We start from the raw sequence: 19,925 nt of genomic DNA, 5'->3' as shown, positions 1-19,925 counted from the left end.
TGGGGTGATAACAGTAATGTTCGTCGCAACATCGAGTTATATACGAGAACAGATAGTCAAAACACCAAAATTGGTGAATGAGTGTCACTGAATCTCGAGAGTTAAATTACCCCTAAAACCAGAAGATATCTTCATAGCAAATGTTAGTCCGCCAGACAAAAAAAAGACTTTCGGTTAATCTGGTCTTTCACCTCTTCTTTTATGTATCGGCCTAGTAAGCGTCATTATCTGATTAGACTGCAGGGTCTCTCTTCATTCTGAGGGTCCATAGGCCTGATATCCAAAGGTGAATTGAGGAAAAACAAGTGAGGTACAGTCATCAGGCTGACCATAACAAAATCTCTGTGGAAAATCGTTTAGAAAGTTTTGTCAGCGTGCCAGAGCGTGTTGAGCTGGATAATGGTGCCATCTAGCGGTAAAAAGTGGAATGACAAAAAATAGCTATGGAAAAAGAAACAGCAAGAAAAAAGGAACAAAAAATAAATAAAAAATAAAAAATATTTCTTGGAGAATGTAAGTGGTCATTTGTTCAGTAGGTTGTGGAAGTTATTGAAGACAGTTTTAATATCCTGCTGCAAAGTACAGGTATTTAGCGGTTATCCTTCAGTCTGCTGGATTTTTGTGAAGGGGTAGCTGAATGATAGTTTTCAAACAGCTTTTGTTTCTTCCCACTCGTTCCTTTGGTGAAGGGTGACTTACATGGTGGCAAGCGTGAAGGGGAGGAGGAATTAGGCACCATTGGGGGTAGTCGGAATTCTTGATACCACTCAGGCAAATCTATCTGATCAATCTGGATATTATCGCAAAAACCAGGAAGGTCTTCCGGAGTGCGTAGGAGGAATTGTTTACCACTATAAGAGACTTGTAATGCAAAGGGGAATCTCCACTTATACTGAATTCCTTTCTCCCTAAGGACCTCCAAGAGAGGCTTGATTGCTCTTCTGTTCCTTAGGGTGATAGGCGATAGGTCTTGGAACAGTTGTATGTTGGAATCATTAAAAGTGATTTGATCATTTTGCCTTGCTTTCTGCAGGATTTCCTCTTTCAGTGTGTAGCTGGAGAGGCAGCAGATGATATCACGGGGCGGTGCTGGTTCTTGCGCTCTGGGTCTCAATGCTCTGTGGGCCCTATCGAAATCTATGGGAGATTCCTGTGGTCTATCCATAAGCTTGTTAAAGACTGAGCATAGGACAGGTCTGATCTGATCTGCGGTCACAGATTCAGGAATGCCTCTGACCCTAATGTTGCATCTTCTGCCCCTGTTATCTAAATCTTCTAAGTGCCTATTCACACTTATCAGGTGCTGTGGATGTGTAACGGAAACCTCCTCCAGTCTCTGGATAGCTCTGTCTCTTTGCCTGCCTGCTCTTTCTCCCGCAGCCATTTGCTCTGTGAGCATGAGAATATCGGCTTTCAAGTCAGTAATGGCTGTGGACAGCGATGTCTTTATGTCAGCAGCTATGTCCATCATGGCAGCATGAGTGAGCGGTTGGTCTGTAGGTGAGGTGTCTCTTACCGTGTCCTCAGAGTTTGTTAGTGAGACGGAGTCAAAGTCCTCTTCCTCCTCCCTCGTGTTAGAGCGCGCCATCTTGTCCTCCTCGGGTCCTCTCCTTCCTTGTCCTTGTGATAGGAATATGTCCGGAATCTGTTTCGATTTTGAGGGTCCCGGTGTGCGGGGGTGATTGTGGTGTGTTGCCCCCTTAGATGCTCTGCCCATGGTGTTGATGAGCGATCGCCGTGCTGTATGAGCAATCTTTCCCCGCCGGAGCTCTGTCCTTAAGCGGCCACGCCCCTCCAGACATCTTCTTGCAAGCACCTTTAAGCACTTCAACCCCAGAAGGATTTAACCCCTTCCTGACCAGAGCATTTTTTGTGATTCGGCACTGTGTCGCTTTAACTGACAATTGCACGGTCGTTCAACGTGGCTCCCAAACAAAATTGACATCCTTTTTTTCCCCACAAATAGAGCTTTCTTTTGGTGGTATTTGATCACTTCTGCCGTTTTTATTTCTTTGAGTATAAACACAAAAAATGCGACAATTTTGAAAAAAAAAACACATTATTTTTTACTTTTCACTATAATAAACATCCCCAAAAATTATATAAAAATCATTTTTATTTTCCCCAGGCCGGTATGCATTTATCTACATATATATATATAGAAAAAATCGCAATAAGCGTTTATTGATTGGTTTGCGCAAAAGTTATAGCGTCTACAAAATAGGAATAGTTTTATGGTATTTTTATTAATTAATTTTTTTTTTACTAGTAATGGCAGTGATCAGCGATTTTTATCATGACTGCGACATTATGGCAGACACATCGGACACTTTTGGCGCTGTTTTTGGACCATTCACATTTATACAGTGATCAGTGCGATTAAAAATGCACTGATTACTCTTTTAAATGTGACTGGCAGTGAAGGGGTTAACACTAGGTAGTGCTGCAGGCGTTAAGTGTGTCCTAGGGAGTGATTCTAACTGTTAAGGAAGGGCTACGTGTGACACCTCACTGATCACCGCTCCTGATCACAGGGAGCAGTGATCAGTGACAGTGTCACTAGGCAGAACGGGGAGATGCTTGTTTACATTAGCACCTCCCCGTTCTTCATCTCCGTGAGACGATCGCGCCTAGCTGCACAGACATCAAATCAGTGGGACCTGCAGTCTGACTCACGGAGCTCGCGGCAGGCACGCGTGCGCCTGCAATACAGACCCCGTGAGATCACGTACAATAACGTGATTTTGTGCAGTGGAGCCAACCTGCCGCAGGAAAACGGTGGCAGCTGGTCTGCAAGCGGTTAACCACTTGACCACTGGGCACTTAAACACCCTTAATAACCAGACCAATTTTCAGCTTTTGGTGCTCTCACATTTTGAATGACAATTACTCAGTCATGCAACACTGGACCTATATGAAATTTTTGTCCTTTTTTTCACACAAATAGAGCTTTCTTTTGGTGGTATTTAATCACCTCTCAGTTTTTTATTTTTTGTGCTATAAAAGAAAAAAGACCGAAAATTCTGCAAAAAAAAAAAAATTTTCTTTGTTTCTGTTATAAAATTTAGTATATTAGTAATTTTTTCTTCATAAATTTTGGCCAAAATTTATACTACTACATATCTTTGGTAAAAATAAGTACAAATTGGTGGATATTATTTGGTCTTTGTGAAAGTTATAGAGTACACAAGCTATGATGCCAATATCTGAAAATTTATCACACCTGAAGGACTATTTCAATTCTTGAGACCCTAACATGCCAGAAAAGTACAAATACCCCCCCAAATGACCCCTTTTTGGAAAGAAGACATTCCAATGTATTTAGTAAGAGGCATGATGAGTTTTTTGCAGTTGTCATTTTTTCCCACAATTCTTTGCAAAATCAAGATTTTTTTTCCTTTTTTTTTTTTCCACAAAATTGTCATATTATCAGGTTATTTCTCACACACAGCATATACATACCACAAATTACACCCCAAAACACATTCTGCTATTACTCCCAAGTACGGCGATACCACATGTGTGAGACTTTTACACAGTGTGGCCACATACAGAGGCCCAACATGCAAGGAGCGCCATCAGGCGTTCTGGAGCACCCAGGACAATTCTGACATTTCTCTCCTACATGTAAAAATCATCATTTATTTGCTAGAAAATTACATAGAACCCCAAAACATTATATATTTTTTTTAGCAAAGACCCTGGAGAATACAATGGTGGTCGTTGCAACTTTTTATCTCACACGGTATTTGTGCAGCAATTTTTCGAACGCGTTTTTTTGGGGGAAAAAACTGTTTTGTGCTTAAAAAAAACAAAAAAAACTGTTAGCCCAATTTTTGCATAAAGTGAAAGATGAAGTTATGCTGAGTAAATAGATATCAAACATGTCACTCTTCAAAATTGCACATGCCCGTGGAATGGCGCCAAACGTCGCTACTTAAAAAATCCCCATAGGCGACGCTTTAATTTTTTTTTACTGGCTACATGTTTTGAGTTGCAGAGGAGATCTAGGGCTAGAATTATTGCTCTCGCTCTAACGTTCGCGGCGATACCTCACATGTGTGGTTTGAACACCGTTTTCATATGTGGGCGGGGCTTACGTATGCGTTCGCTTCTGCATGCGAGCACATGGGGACAGGGTCGCTTTAAATTTTTTTTTTTTTTTTTTTTATTGTTCATTTTACTTTATTTATTTTAGTTTGACATTTTTTTCCCCAAAAATAAATTTTTGATCACTTTTATTCCTATTACAAGGAATGTAAACATCCCTTGTAATAGGAATATGGGGTGACAGGTCCTCTTTACAGTGAAATCTGGGGGTCAATATGACCCCACATCTCACCTCTAGGCTGGGAAGCCTGAAATAAAAAAAATAAAAAAAGATTCCAGCTTTGATCGTACTGGCGAGTTGGTAGAAGCACCGGAGGACGGTGAGGGGTGGGGGGGGCGTCTATGGCTGGGTATTGCAGGGTATCACGGAGTATGGCTGGGTATCTCCAAGTATGGCTGGGTATGGCAATTTATGGCAGGGTATTGGCGGGGTATTGGCGGGTATAGGCGGGTATAGGCGGGTATTGGCGGGTATTGCAGAGTATTGGGGGGTATTGCAGAGCATTGGGGGGTATTGCAGTGTATTGGGGGTATTGCAGAGTATTGGGGGTACTGCAGAGTAATGGCAGGGTACTGCAGAGTATTGGGGGGTACTGCAGAGTAATGGGGGGTACTGCAGAGTAATGGCAAGGTACTGCAGAGTATTGGGGGGTACTGCAGAGTAATGGCAGGGTACTGCAGAGTATTGGGGGGTACTGCAGAGTATTGGGGGTACTGCAGAGTAATGGCAGGGTACTGCAGAGTAATGGCGGGGTACTGCAGAGTAATGGGGGGTACTGCAGAGTAATGGCGGGTACTGCAGTGTAATGGTGGGTACTGCAGAGTATTGGGGGGTACTGCAGAGTATTGGGGGGTACTGCAGAGTAATGGCAAGGTACTGCAGAGTAATGGGGGGTACTGCAGAGTAATGGCAGGGTATTGCAGAGTAATGGGGGGTACTGCAGAGTAATGGCAGGGTATTGCAGAGTAATGGGGGGTACTGCAGAGTAATGGCAGGGTACTGCAGAGTATTGCAGGGTATTGCAGAGTATTGGCAGGGAATTGAGGGGTTAAATTCGGTGAGCAGCGATGTGGGCACTGCAGATGTAGCCCACAGCGCTGCTAACACTGATCTCTTTCCCCTCCGCTGTACCGATCGGTACAGAGAGGGGGAGGGAGGAACCGGCGTCATAGCATGACGCCGGTTTGTTTACAAGTGATCACTCCGTCTTTTGACGGAGCGATCCCGTGGTAAACGGCCGCGACGTGTGATGCTCCCGTGATGCTCTCGTGTGCGCGCCCCAGGGGGCGCCCGAGAGCAGAATTCTGGTAGGCCGTTAATTAACGGCCTCTCAGAGTTAAACAATCGCCCTGAAGCCGTTAATCGGCAATGGGCGGTTGTTAAGTGGTTAAATAACACTCCAACACACGTTAAATAGATATTCTATTACGTTTTACTGAAGTAAAGGTATGCGTACAGGGGGAGGGTTCATGATCAACTGAGTTTTGAATAACAGCTGAACTCAGATGAGGAACTCCTAAGATACAGCCTAATTACAGTTCAATAGCACAAATGCAGGATATACATACAGTATCTCACAAAAGTGAATACACCCCTCACATTTTTGTAAATATTTTATTCTATCTTTTCATGTGACAACACTGAAGAAATGACACTTTGCTACAATGTAAAGTAGTGAGTGCGCATCTTGTATAACAGTGTAAATGTGCTATCCCCTCAAAATAACTCACACAGCCATTAATGTCTAAACCGCTGGCAACAAAAGTTAGTAAACCACTAAGTGAAAATGACCAAACTGGGCCCAAAGTGTCAATATTTTGTGTGGTCACCATTATTTTCCAACACTGCCTTAACTCTCTTGGATATGGAGTTCACCAGAGCTTCACAGGTTGCCATTGGATTCCTCTTCCACTCCTCCATGATGACATCACAAAGCTGGTGGATGTAAGAAACTTTGCGCTCCTCCACCTTCTGTTTGAGGATGCCCAACAGATGCTCAATAGGGTTTAGGTCTGGAGACATGCTTGGTCAGTCCATCACCTTTACTCTCAGCTTCTTTAGCAAGGCAGTGGTCGTCTTGGAGGTGTGTTTGGAATCATTATCATGTTGGAATACTGCCCTGAGGCCCAGTCTCAGAAGGGAGGGGATCATGCTCTGCTTCTGTATGTCACAGTACATGTTGGCATTCATGGTTCCCTCAATGAACTGTAGCTCCCCAGTGCCTGTAACACTCATGCAGCCCTAGACCATGACACTCCCACCAACATGCTTGACTGTAGGCAAGACACACTTGTCTGTACTCCTCACTTGGTTGCCGCCACATACCTTCTCAACCCACCATTCCCAGAACCTCCATTTATTCCTGTCATACATAGAAAAAACAAATGGGATCCAAATGGCTTCGCTTGCAAATGTAAAAATGACAAAAACAGCAAACCAGACACTGTGGGGCTCCCACAGTGTATATATCGTTTGATTTGTGTACAGCCAGCTTGGTGGAAATGTTTCTCTTGATCAGCACATCTATAGCTGGCAGTGCTGATGCTGATGCAAAGAAATCCCCTGCTGTCAGAATACAAAGGCTCAGTTGGAGGGATTCCCCCATCTGCACTGCATCTGAGTGTTGTATGGAGTGGGGAATTTAGTAATTTTCTTTTGTTCAACCAGGGGGTTGAAATAAAGAAAATCACTTGTGTATGGGGAGCGTTACAGTGGTAAGGGGAACTCTGATGGAGGACCTGATGTAAGGGGGGGTTCTATATAAGGACCCTTGCATAAACAGGGACTTTGATGCAAGGACAAATCTGAAGGTGTCTCGATATAAGGGGAACACTGATTTAAGCATGACCCTGATGGGGACCCTGATGTAAGGGGGACTCTATTGGGGGCCCTGATGCAATGAGGGACTCATTCATTTATAAAACTGACTTTTTTGGAATATTTGTAAAATATACCATGTGGCCCCATACTGAAATGTTTGAAGACCCCTGCTCTAAAACCACAAAAAAATGAGATGCTGGAAGATCAATTCATCCTCTGGCTTTTTCTGTTCCATAAAGGTTCAATGCAAGGTTTACATCTGTTCACACCAGGTCATACCTGAACATTCTACATTAGAGAGAATCTAGTGGAGAGGACTGACACTGTCATTTGTAACAATCATTGAAATGAGATGGACCAAGAAATTCCCCTGGGTGTGCTAAATCACCAGAATGTCTCATAGATGGAAAAAGCTGTCATATGAATCACATTACTAGCAACAGACAAATGTGAAGCAAAAGGATTGGTGGACAGACTTTGTTCCATTTAAAAGGTTATTAAAAAACAAATTTGATGAACATTGAAGAAATATTTTCCTATGGGCCAGTTTACACTACTCTGCATGCCAAACCACTGTTTTTCGGGCTGCAGAGACATGAAGCAGGGGTTAGTGTGATGTACTGTACAGTATGTTTTATTGCATCTCACATCTCCCTCTTTAGTGTGCAGAGCTTGCTGTGCAGTAACATGCAGAACCATACAGAGCTGTGATATTATGCAAACATGCTGAATAATATTATGCTATTCTGAAACGCAATGTAATACCTTTTTCTGGTCTGAATATGACACACAGAAAACTATTGTTTTTGTGTATAATTGCACTTAACTGCATTTTTTTCATGAGGAAATAGTCTTAAAGCTCAACTCCAGAACATTGGCAACCCCTGCAGGTATGAAAAAAAAATTTGAATTACATTTTTTAACTGGAGATGCTCTCTAGGCCTCTTCACATGGGCGACAGTAAAAAGAGGTGGTTGAGCTGTGGGTTTACCTCCCCCTGACTGCCCACCTGTGGCCTCAGGAAATGTAACCACTTCAATACTAGGCCAATGCTGACACTTCTCACATACAGTACATGTAAAAAATCTACTTTTTTTTTTTTTTGCTCGAAAATTACTTCCAAAACCTCCAAACATTATCTACTTCCCGACTAGGCTTTTTCGGGCACTTCTTGTTTACATGTAACAATCAGTATTTTTTGCTAGAAAATGACTTAGAACTCTGAAACATTATATATTTTTTTAAAGCAAGGCCCTTCAGAATAAATTGGTGGGTTTTGCAATTTTTTATGTCACACGGTATTTGCACAGCAGTTTTTTAAATGCAATTGTTTGGGAAAAAATAAACTTTTTTGGAATTTTAATACGAAATAATAAAAACACAATACTATACCCACTTTTTTCTAAAATATAAAAGATGATGTTATGCTGAGTAAATAGATACCAAACATGTCACACTTTAAAATTGTGCAACAGCAACAAACAACGTACATTTTACTATCCATAGGCAATACTTTAAAAGCCTTTACAGCAAAGTGGATTTAATTTAAATCAAGTCGATTTACATCAGAATTTAAATCATGATTTAAATCACATCACTAGTAAAAAAGGCTTGATTTAAATCATAATTTTTAAAGAGAAACTGTCATCTCTGTCCTGCAGCAGCTCCTTCTCTGACCCTCTGTTAACTCACTGACAGTCACATTCACTTTAATGGGGTAGCTGGAGATACGGCAGTGACACAACAAGGGGAAGGACAAGGTGGCAGCAGATGAGTGGATGCCCGCTAACAGGCTCTTCCATGATGGCTCAGAAATGACAGGTGCTCTTTAAATGTAAGGACTTATTCTTGCTACTAGTTAGAATCTTTAATACTTTCAAACAAAATGAAGGTTTCCTATTTAGAAAAATAAGCTGTTGGGTTTGTAAAACAGCGATATCAGAACCAATTCAATCATACAGTTTTTAGTGTACATAGATTTGCAAAACAATGGGATAAAGGAATATTCCTGAACTTTGTTTTATCTCATGGTTACTGTGCCATTGTATGAATGCATCAATGCAGTGCAAGCTATCTCACCTTGCAGGGCTTGGATTCATTGAATAAGTTTACCAAAAATGTAAATATTGCAGAATATGCAGCTTCATGCTACATAACTAAGCTCCATTTCATACTGAATAAACTAAATTATTAATGCATCTTAAATAGAAAACTATATTTAGATATATTTTTACTCCAAAAGCATTGTATTCAAATACATTTGATAAAAATCAAGAAAATCTATTTACCGTAAATAAAAAAAATTAGATCCAAAAATAAAAATAAAAATAAAATTTAAATAACAAAAACATTGATTTATATCCACCCTACTTTACAGGTTACCAGGACTGGTACTAGAACTACTGGCCATGATCTGACGTTTGCGGCGATACCTCACATGTGTGGGATGTTTGCTGCTTGCCTGCGGGACTGATGCGTGCATTCGCCTTTGCATGGAGGGGGGGGGGGGGCGTTACTTTTTAATTGTTATTATTATTCATTTATATTATTCTTGCACTGTTGCTTTAGTTTTTTCTTTTACTATTTGTATTGCTGTCACAAGGAATGTAAACATCCTTGTCACAGCAATTGGCATGTGACAGGTACTCTTTATGGAGAGATCTGGGGTCTATAAGATGTCATGTCATCGCTTCTGGGACACTATAGTGAACAGCTGATCAAAGCCGATACCAGCTTTGTTTGGCTGTCTGCCCAGCCGGCAGATGCTCCGGGTGGTAGCTCTGGTCTCCCTGTGGGACGGGAGAGCCTGAGAAAGTTGCAGAAGGTGGCAGGGGTGAGGGGGGAGTCCCACTGTTTGTAATAGCAATTGAACAGCTAGTTAGCCACTCTGATGGCTATTACAAGAGAGCCGACCATCAGTTCTAAAAATGGTGTCGGAAAGATGCCTGCAGCTGTAGGCATCATCGCAGGATGACAACTGAAAGTTCAGTGACATATGGGTATGTCCCTGGGGTGGAAAGTGGTTTAGTATATTTTTCTATTTATAAAATAAAATGATGGACGTTGCAATTATTTGTGTCATACAGTGTTTTGCGTAGTGGTTTTTCGGATGAAATTTATTTTTTTCGAAAAAAATACACTTTGATTCATTTTATTTCACACAATATAATACCAACAATTTTGATAAAATGTGAAAGATGATGTTATGCAGACTAAATAGACGCTTAACACGTCAGGCTTTAAAATTGTGTCCACCGGTGGAATAGCACCAAACTACAGTACCTAAAATTCTCCATAGGTGACACTTTAACCACTTGACCACTGGGCACTTAAACACCCTTAATAACCAGACCAATTTTCAGCTTTCGGTGCTCTCACAATTTGAATGACAATTACTCAGTCATGCAACACTGTACCCATCTGAAATTTTCGTCCTTTTTTTCCCACAAATAGAGCTTTCTTTTGGTGGTATTTGATCACCTCTGCGTTTTTTATTTTTTGTGCTATTAATGAAAAAATACCGAAAATGTTGTAAAAAAAAGCATTTTTCTTCATTTCTATTAAAATTTTTTGCAAATAAGTAATTTTTCTTCATAAATTTGGCCAAAAATGTATACTGCTAAATGTCTTTAGTAAAAATAACCCAAATTAGTGGATATTATTTATTCTGCGTGAAAGTTATAGGGTCTACAAGCTATGGTGCCAATCACTGAAAATGTATCGATTTGATCACAGCTGATGTACTGACAGTCTATCTCATTTCTGGAGACCCTAACAAGCCAGTAATGTACAAAAAACCCCCAAATGACCCCTTTTTGGAAAGTAGACATTCCAAGGTATTTAGTACATGGCACGGTTAGTTTTTTGAAGTTGTAATTTTTTCCCACAATTCTTTGCAAAATAAAGATTTTTTTTATTTTAATTTTTTTTCACACCAATTTGTCATTTTACCAGGCTATTTCCCTCACACGGCATATACATTCCACAAATGAAACCCCAAAATACATTCTGCTGCTCCTCCTGAGTACGGTGATACCACATGTGTGAGACTTTTATACAGTCTGGCCACATACACAGGTCCAACATTGAAGTAGCAACTTCAGGCGTTCTAGGAGCATAAATTACACATCTAATATCTCAACCACCTATTACACTTTTGAAGGCCCTGGAGCACCAGGACAATGGAAACGCCCACAAAGTGACCCCATTTTGGAAAGCTAACACCCCAACGTATAATCTAGGAGGCATAATGAGTCTTTGGAACGGTTCATTTTTTTCACAAAGTTTTTGGAAATTGTGGGAAAAAAATGAAAATGCATTTTTTTTTACTAAAAGTTGTCCATTTATAAGATATTTCCAACACATAGCATGTACATAGCAAAAATGACACCCCAAAATATATTCTGCTACTCCTCCTGAGTATGGCGATACCACATGTGTTAGACTTTTACACAGCCTGGCCACATACACAAGTCCAACATTGAAGTAGCAACTTCAGGCGTTCTAGGAGCATAAATTACACATCTAATACCTCAACCACCTATTACACTTATGAAAGCCCTGGAGCACCAGGACAATGGAAACGCCCACAAAGTGACCCCATTTTGGAAAGCTAACACCCCGACGTATAATCTATGAGGCATAATGAGTCTTTGGAACGGTTCATTTTTTTCCCAACGTTTTTGGAAATTGTGGAAAAAAATGAAAATGCATTTTTTTTTACTAAAAGTTGTCCATTTATAAGATATTTCCAACACATAGCATGTACATAGCAAAAATGACACCCCAAAATATATTCTGCTACTCCTCCTGAGTATGGCGATACCACATGTGTTAGACTTTTACACAGCCTGGCCACATACACAAGTCCAACATTGAAGTAGCAACTTCAGGCGTTCTAGGAGCATAAATTACACATCTAATACCTCAACCACCTATTACACTTATGAAGGCCCTGGAGCACCAGGACAATGGAAACGCCCACAAAGTGACCCCATTTTGGAAAGCTAACACCCCAACGTATAATCTATGAGGCATAATGAGTCTTTGGAACGGTTCATTTTTTTCCCAAAGTTTTTGGAAATTGTGGAAAAAAATTAAAATGCATTTTTTTTTAGTAAAAGTTGTCCATTTATAAGATATTTCCAACACATAGCATGTACATAGCAAAAATGACACCCCAAAATATATTCTGCTACTCCTCCTGAGTATGGCGATACCACATGTGTTAGACTTTTACACAGCCTGGCCACATACACAAGTCCAACATTGAAGTAGCAACTTCAGGCGTTCTAGGAGCATAAATTACACATCTAATACCTCAACCACCTATTACACTTATGAAGGCCCTGGAGCACCAGGACAATGGAAACGCCCACAAGGTGACCCTATTTTGGAAAGCAAACACCCCAACGTATAATCTATGAGGCATAATGGGTCCTTTGAATGGTTCATTTTTTTCCCAAAGTTTTTGGAAAATGTGGGAAAAAAATGAAAATGCATTTTTTTTACAAAAAGTTGTCCATTTATAAGATATTTCCAACACATAGCATGTACATAGCAAAAATGACACCCCAAAATATATTCTGCTACTACTCCTGAGTATGGCGATACCACATGTGTGAGACTTTTACACAGCCTGGCCACATAGAGGCCCAACATCTTAGAAGCATCATCAGGTGTTCTAGGAACATAACTTGCGCATCCAATTTCCTTACAATCTATCACATTTTTGAAGGCCCTTCATATTTCTAACATAGCACATACATACCAAGTAAGGGGTAAACAAAAAATTACCTGTGGTTTTAGTAGTCCAATTGTCCGCAGGAGAGCCCTGATCCAGGCAGCAGGCAGGGACATGGTCAGCGACAGTAAATGGAATTGTCCAGGTAGCAGGCAGGAATATTGTCCATCCTGGTAGTAAGCAGGAACATGGTCCAAGTAGCAGGCTATGAAATAATGGGGAAAGGGGTAGAGGCTTCTCCCGCCCAAATCTCTTTGAAGCCTCTGAGTCTCCAGTCCCTAATTCGGGAATAAGAAAACTAAAAAATTAGTTTTCTTCATCCAGAAAAAACTAGTCTGGAGCCCCTCACATATGTGAGACCCCTTTTGTTCCCACTAGCATAGCAGGGTAAAAGATCAATCCAAGAGGCAGGCAAAAAACGTGGTCAAACAGTCCATGGTCAATTCCAGAGAAGGCAGAGGCAGGTACAGTTTAGCGTTAGGCAGAAGCGTGGTCGTATAACAGGCCAGGGTCAGTTCCGGAGAAGGCAGAGGTATGTTTAGCGTTAGGCAAAAGCTTGGTCGTATAACAGGCCAGGGTCAGTTCCAGAGAAGGCAGAGGTATGCTTAGCGTTAGGCAAAAGCTTGGTTGTATAACAGGCCAGGGTCGGTGTCGGAGAAGGCAGAGGTATGTACAGTTCAGTGCAGTGGCATAAGGGGTGTGGAGGAAAATGACAGGAAATGAGAATTACGTTTACCATACTTCCCTAATAATGTAGAGACGTATGGTAACGGCGGAAGCATTCACCTATACAGAGGCCTGGTTCGGAAGGACAATCGGGACAATAAAATGTGGTGTCTCTTCTAATTCCTCTTCTGGAGCACACCCGGCATTTTTTCTGACGTCTGCAGCCTGTTTCACTGGGGGGAATTTTGTCAGGAAAGTGACGTTCGTGGAGTCTGCTCACACAATCAGAGCGAATAGTTTCTGGTGGGCCTTCAGGGTACAAAAGGGCGGAAATAACTTCTTCTTGGTAGTACAAATAGGATACAGGGTTCTCTGTAGATTTTTGGTAAAGGACATAAGTGTTATACATGGCCAAACTGAAAAGATAAATGGACACTTTTTTATACCAGTGGCGGGATTTTCTTGTGGGAAGGTATGGTTCAATCATCTGATCGTTAAAGTCCACTCCTCCCATAAACAAATTATAATCATAGATGCAGGCTGGTTTCTGGATTGGGCCGTTTCTTCTGGAGACTTCTATGTAGGTGTCATTATGTATTGTCGTCAGCATGTGGACGTTTCGTTTGTCCCTCCACTTGACAGCCAATAGCTCCTGGTTCCGCAAAGATGCCGTCTCCCCTCGTTGTAGCTTTTCATTGACGAGTTTTTGCGGGAAGCCCTTTCTATTGGCTCTCACTGTACCACATGCTGGGGTGTCTCTCCGGTGAAGATTGCGGAAGAGGGGCAAGCTCGTATAAAAATTATCCACATAAAGGTGGTATCCCTTTCCAAGGAGTGGATAGACAAGATGCCAGACCACTCTTCCGCTGGCTCCAATGTACTCTGGGCATTCAGGGGGGTGCAGTTGGGAGTCCTTTCCTTCATACACAAGGAAGGAGTAGATGTATCCTGTGGCTCGGTCACAAAGTTTGTACATTTTAACCCCATATCGGGCCCTTTTGCTGGGGATAAACTGTTTGATGCCAAGCCTGCCTGAGAATTTTACAAGGGACTCATCCACGGAAATATTCTGTTCGGGGGTATATAATTGGGGAAATTTTTCAGAGAAATAATTTAGGAGTGGCCGAATTTTAAATAGTTTGTCAAAAGCTGGGTCATTTCGGGGAAGGCACTGGGTGTTGTCATTGTAGTGGAGGAACCGCATAATCATTACGTATCGTGATCTTGGCATAAGGGATGAGAAGAGTGGCATGTGGTGGACAGGTTTGGTAGACCAATAGGAGTACAATTGTTTTTTTTTTGAAAGTCCCATAGAAAATGTTAGGCCTAAGAAAATTTTGAATTCCTCTACAGTTAGTTCTCTCCACTGAAAGGGACGGGCATAACTAGAGCCAGGGTTGCTTACTATGTGCTGCTGTGCGTAGAGGTTGCACTGGGCCACAATGGATGATAGTAAGTCTTCGGTGAAAGCCAAATGAAAAAAATCTAGCATTGAAAAATCATCGGTGTTCACCTGGACACCTGGCTGGGCGGTGAAGGGGGGGATATTTGCTTCTCCGGAATTAGAGGGCAGCCACAGGGGGTGTTGAAGGGCATAGGGAAGGCTGGCATGGCCCCTATTCGAGGTGGACGGCACTGCTCTCGGGACTGCTCTCGGGGTGGACGGCACTGCTCTCGGGGTGGACGGCACTGCTCTCGGGGTGGACGGCACTGCTCTCGAGGTGGACGGCACTGCTCTCGAGGTGGACGGCACTGCGCTGCTGGTAGTAGGCTGCTGCTCCACGCCAGAATGCATTCTTTTCACGGGCACATATTCTTCTTCTGATTCAGTATCAGACCCGCTGCTTGTAACGGGTTCATAGGCAGAATCCGAATTGGACAGAGAATCAGAGAGCTCCCCGCTGCTCTCATCGGTTATACTTAAAAGCTGGTAGGCCTCCTCGCTAGTAAAATATTTTTTTGCCATACTGGTGGCTGGTGAGGCTGCACTGGTGGGCACAGGTGGCACTGGTGGACACAGGCGGCACTGGTGGACACAGGCGGCACTGGGCACTATAGTGGCTTTGGTTGCACTGGTGTGGCTCTGGTGGCACTGATTAGCACACAGATGGCACTGGTGGGCACACAGATGGCACTGGTGGGCACAGGCGGCACTGGTGGGCACAGGCGGCACTGGTGGGCACAGGCGGCACTGATGTCACTATAGTGGCTTTGGTTGCACTGGTGTGGCTCTGGTGGCACTGACTAGCACACAGATGGCACTGTCGGGCACAGGCGGCACTGGCGGGCACAGGCGGCACTGGCGGGCACAGGTGGCACTGGTGGGGCACAGGCGGCACTGGTAGGGCACAGGCGGCACTGGTGGGGCACAGGCGGCACTGGTGGGGCACTGATGGGCACAGGTGGCACTGATGGGCACAGGTGGCACTGGTGTGGCACTGGTGTGGCACTGGTGTGCACTGTAGTGGCACTGGTGTGGATCTGGTGGCACAGGGGTGGCACAGGGGTGGCACAGGTGGCACAGAGGTGACAGATGGCACAGAGGTGACAGATGGCACTGTTGTGGCACTGCTGATCCCTGTTGTGGCACTGCTGGGCACTGCTGGGGCACTGCTGGGCACTGCTGGGGCACTGCTAGGGCACTGCTGGGCACTGCTGGGCACTGCTGGGGCACTGCTGGGTACTGTTTTTTCCACTCACGTATACCTATGTAGCTCTCCTCTCCTCTCACGCTGCATCGGTGTGAGGAGAGGAGAGAAGTGAACTTTACATGACCCATGACGTTTTTTGTTTATATTTTGTGATCGCTCTGTCATTGGACGGAGCGATCACGTGGTAAAGGACCGCTGCTATTGGTCCTTTACCGCGATCCGTGTTGCGCCGGGTCCCGTGAACCCGGCGAGCATGGATGTTCCGGTGTGCGCGCCCGAGCGGGCGCGCACGAACGATTCTCCGGGAGGACGTCATATGACGGCCTCCCACAGATAACAAACCGGCCTGTAGCCGTCATTTGGCTATAGGCCGGTTATTAAGTGGTTAAACGCCTTTACAGGTTACTAGTTTAGAGATACACAGGAGGTCTGGTACTAAAATTATTGCTCTCACTTTGATGTTCCTGACAATACTTTACAAGTGTGGTGCGATCACAGTTTACATATGCGCGTGGGACTTATGAATGCATTCGCATTTGCGCATAAGCACTTGGGGATGGGGCGATTTCATTTTCTTTTATCCAAAACTTTTTTTACACTGTCTCTTTAATTTTTTTTATTAACTTTATTGCTATCACAAGGGATAAACCCTTCAAGGGATGGTCCTTGTGACAGCATGGTCCGTGACAGGTCCTTCACATTAGAGCTCGACCGATATCGTTTTTTCCGGTGTCGATACAATACCGATATTTCAGACACACTTTTTTTTTTTATCACTGTTATTACTGTCACAAGGAATGTAAACATCCCTTGTGACAGTAATAGGCAGTGACAGGTACTCTTTATGGAGGGATCGGGGGTCTATAAGACCCTAAACCCCTCCACTGCACTTGAAAATATTCAGAGCTTCAAGATGGGCATTTTTGAATGCTTTATATTTTTAAGATCTTTAAGATGCCAGTAATCTGGGAAGTGATGTCATGACATCGCTTCCGGGTTACTAGATCTGAGACCCAAACGAAGCATCAGCTTTGTTCGGGTCTTCGGCCAACCGGTGGATGTGTCGGCTGGTTGCTCGGGCCTCCTGGTGGGACGGAGAGCCCGGGTGAGTGGCGAAAGGGGGGGAGGGGAGTCCCCTCCCACTGCTTGTAATAACAGCTGAGCCGCATTGGTTGTTATTTCAATAAAGCCAAATGTCTGCTATAAAGAACGGTACCGGGGTGATGCCTGCAGCTGCAAGCATCACCCCGGTAAAACCCCTTGAATCAATATTGGTATTATCGGGTACGTTTGAGCCCGATACTGATTGGCTGGAGATAATTGGCCTCATCGATAATTGGTCGATTACTACTTTATTTTGAGAGATCTGGGTCTATTAGACTCCAAATCTCTCCTCTGGCCTCCAATGCAGCCAATCAGACACAGATCAGTCTGATTGGCTGCTTTCCTGGCCGCTAACTGGGGTCACAGAGAGGGAGGAACAACATCAGTTCCTCTCTGTGTAGTGACACAGTTTCCACCAGTTGTATCACTCACGGTCGCCACTCTTGGACGGCAGAGCTTGGAAAAGGCAGCAGCTGGACAGAGATCCCTCTTCTGCCACAGAAGAGCCACTCGAATCACTTCTGTTGAACAAAAAAAACGGCGGCTGCTAATTTTGATACCGGGATGCAGGCATCATCCTGGTATAACCACTTCAACCCAAGGAGGTCCATCAACACCCTATGGTCTTGAATTGGTTAAGCCTTGTTGCGTGGGCAGGACAGCCATGGGGGGGGGGGGGGGCAGCCCATACACATGTAAGGGGCCAGAGGGGCCCAGGCCCAAACTATCGAGTTGTTGCTGTTGTAGTAACTAGCAATTGCTAAAGCAGGGCGGCCACCGAGTGAGCCGATGCAGCTCACTTAGGTCCAGCTGCAGGGGGAAGGTGGAGTGATGTCATCTGCACTTTGCCTCTCCCTGCAGATCAGATGCTGGTTTGGGCGCCATGCCAGTTGCAGTTCAGCCGTGTTGAAGAGCTGCACTGCGTGTAGCCTGCAGGACCGTTCAGTGCACACTGTGGACTGGTCTGGAGACAAGTCGTTAGACACCACAATGCTAAATTAATTGACAATGTTCCTGGATGTGGGCCTGTGCTGTGACTGTCTCTTTGTTGGATTGGGCTGTATCTTTGCTATATGGGGAGTCCCCTTGCAATATGGGGATGTCTCTGTTGGATTGAGCCATCTCTTAGCTTGATTGGGATGTCCCTTTGCTGAATATATGAGGATGTCTCTTTGCTGTATGTAGATGTCTGATTTCTGAATATATGGGGATGTCTCTTTGCTGGATGTGGATGTCTAATTTCTAAATATATGGAGTTGTCCCTTTGCTGAATACATGGATTTGGATGTCTTTTTGCTGGGTTGGGCCATCTCTTTCCTGAATATATGGGGATGTCTCTTTTAATGGATTGGATTAATTTTCATATAGGAAGTTGTAAGCGTTTTAAAACAAATGTGGGTGCACTGAAGGACTCGGTGGGATGGCCAGTGGGCGGATTCGGTGGGACGGCCAGTGGGCAGATTCAGTGGGATGACCAGTGGGCGGATTCAGTGGGACGGCCAGTAGGCAGATTCAGTGGGATGGCCAGCAGGCGGATTCAGTGGGACGGCCAGTGCGTTGGCCCTGGGAAATCTTAGTGGTCAGGCCCGGGGGGGCCCAGGCCTAAGGCTGTGTAAGAGGCTCAAAAATGTCTGGTGTCTGCCCTGTGGGTGGGGATGGCAGGTGTTCCTCATGCAGCCAGTCCCATTCATGTCAATTGGGATGCATTGGCTGTACGGACACAGCTGCTGGTGCCAATCTGACACCCGCGTGGTTGAGGGTGCATGCCACACAACACAGACAGTGTCAGACGCCCCCTCATAGCGGTCAAAGTGGGAGCAGCTGCCGTGTCCTAATTGACAAATACATCTTTATACCTCACAGTATCCATATACCTCAGTATTTATATTGCAAAACTACTATTATACTATATTACACAGTATTAGAGTGACAGACACTTATTAGGAGGATACGTTCCTACAAATACCAACTTACAAATGATTCCCTCTATGCCCCGGACTAATGACAATAAACAGCCTCCATCTGTATAATGAAATACACACTTCCTGTGCGGTGAGCGCTATGTATGTGGAATGAATAGAAGGAGATATGTGGAATGAAGTGAGCTGGAATGTTCTGTGCTCGTACCTTCTTCACACAGTTCGGCTCTCTCGGTTCTCTCACCTGTCGGACGATGAGCAGTGCCAGGAGATGAAATGGATACCCTGTGTCTTCCTAATTGTGATTGTGAACATATTTTATCCGGCTCAGCCAATCAGCCTTCGCCGCCTGGGAGACCGCGTCCAATAAGAACGCATGGAAGTCGGAGCCTGAAGATTGTGAGCAGGGAGGATTGTCCACACAGCTGGGTGTCTATGGAAACGGAGAATCGCTGCCTATCAGAGGAGAGGAGTACAATGTACAGAGGAGAGGAGTACAATGTACAGAGAGGAGTACAATGTACAGAGAGGGTGAGGGGGATAACGACCCTCTTGTGCTTTATGTGTGGCCGGGAAATCACTGCTTGTGTGTGTGTTGGCACAGGAGCTTCACCTGGGAGAAAATACATTTCCGTTTCTCTGGTGCCACCCTGGCAGTATGTATAGGTAAGTACAATTCATGTGCTGCCGAGGATAAGCAAACTTTTGGAAAGGTAAGTATTTTTTTACACCTGCAGACAGGGAGTACAGTAAAATAGGTGATTTAACCCAATTTTTTTTTGGACCCTCAAGCGTCTGGAGTAAAGTGTAAGTTCAGTTACAATAAAATTTTCCAGAAGCCCCGCAATGTAATACTTATCCCCTGAATAGAGCATACCAGAGCTCCTTTATCAAATGCTGCACCTCCTCCC

At 44.0% G+C, this 19,925-nt stretch overlaps 1 protein-coding gene across 2 annotated transcripts in view; it reads right to left on the bottom strand.

Moving 5' to 3' along the window:
• RASSF4 (Ras association domain family member 4) overlaps positions 1-19,347 on the bottom strand; it is an 855,531-nt gene extending 836,184 nt beyond the window's left edge. The window contains exon 1 of one of the 2 annotated variants that reach the window (XM_077454834.1): positions 19,223-19,347. The gene's annotated coding sequence lies outside the window, so the exon portion shown is untranslated. The remainder of the gene's footprint in view (positions 1-19,222) is intronic. The other variant, XM_077454835.1, reaches the window with a different exon arrangement.
• Positions 19,348-19,925: the final 578 nt, after the last annotated feature.

The sequence above is a fragment of the Lithobates pipiens genome, unplaced genomic scaffold (assembly GCF_037356315.1).
Source record: "Lithobates pipiens isolate NorthernLeopardFrog02 unplaced genomic scaffold, aLitPip1_a1.2 Scaffold_25, whole genome shotgun sequence".
Classification (NCBI taxonomy): domain Eukaryota; kingdom Metazoa; phylum Chordata; class Amphibia; order Anura; family Ranidae; genus Lithobates; species Lithobates pipiens.
Note: the sequence above shows the minus strand (reverse complement) of the source record. Positions and strands in the feature narration are given on the sequence as shown.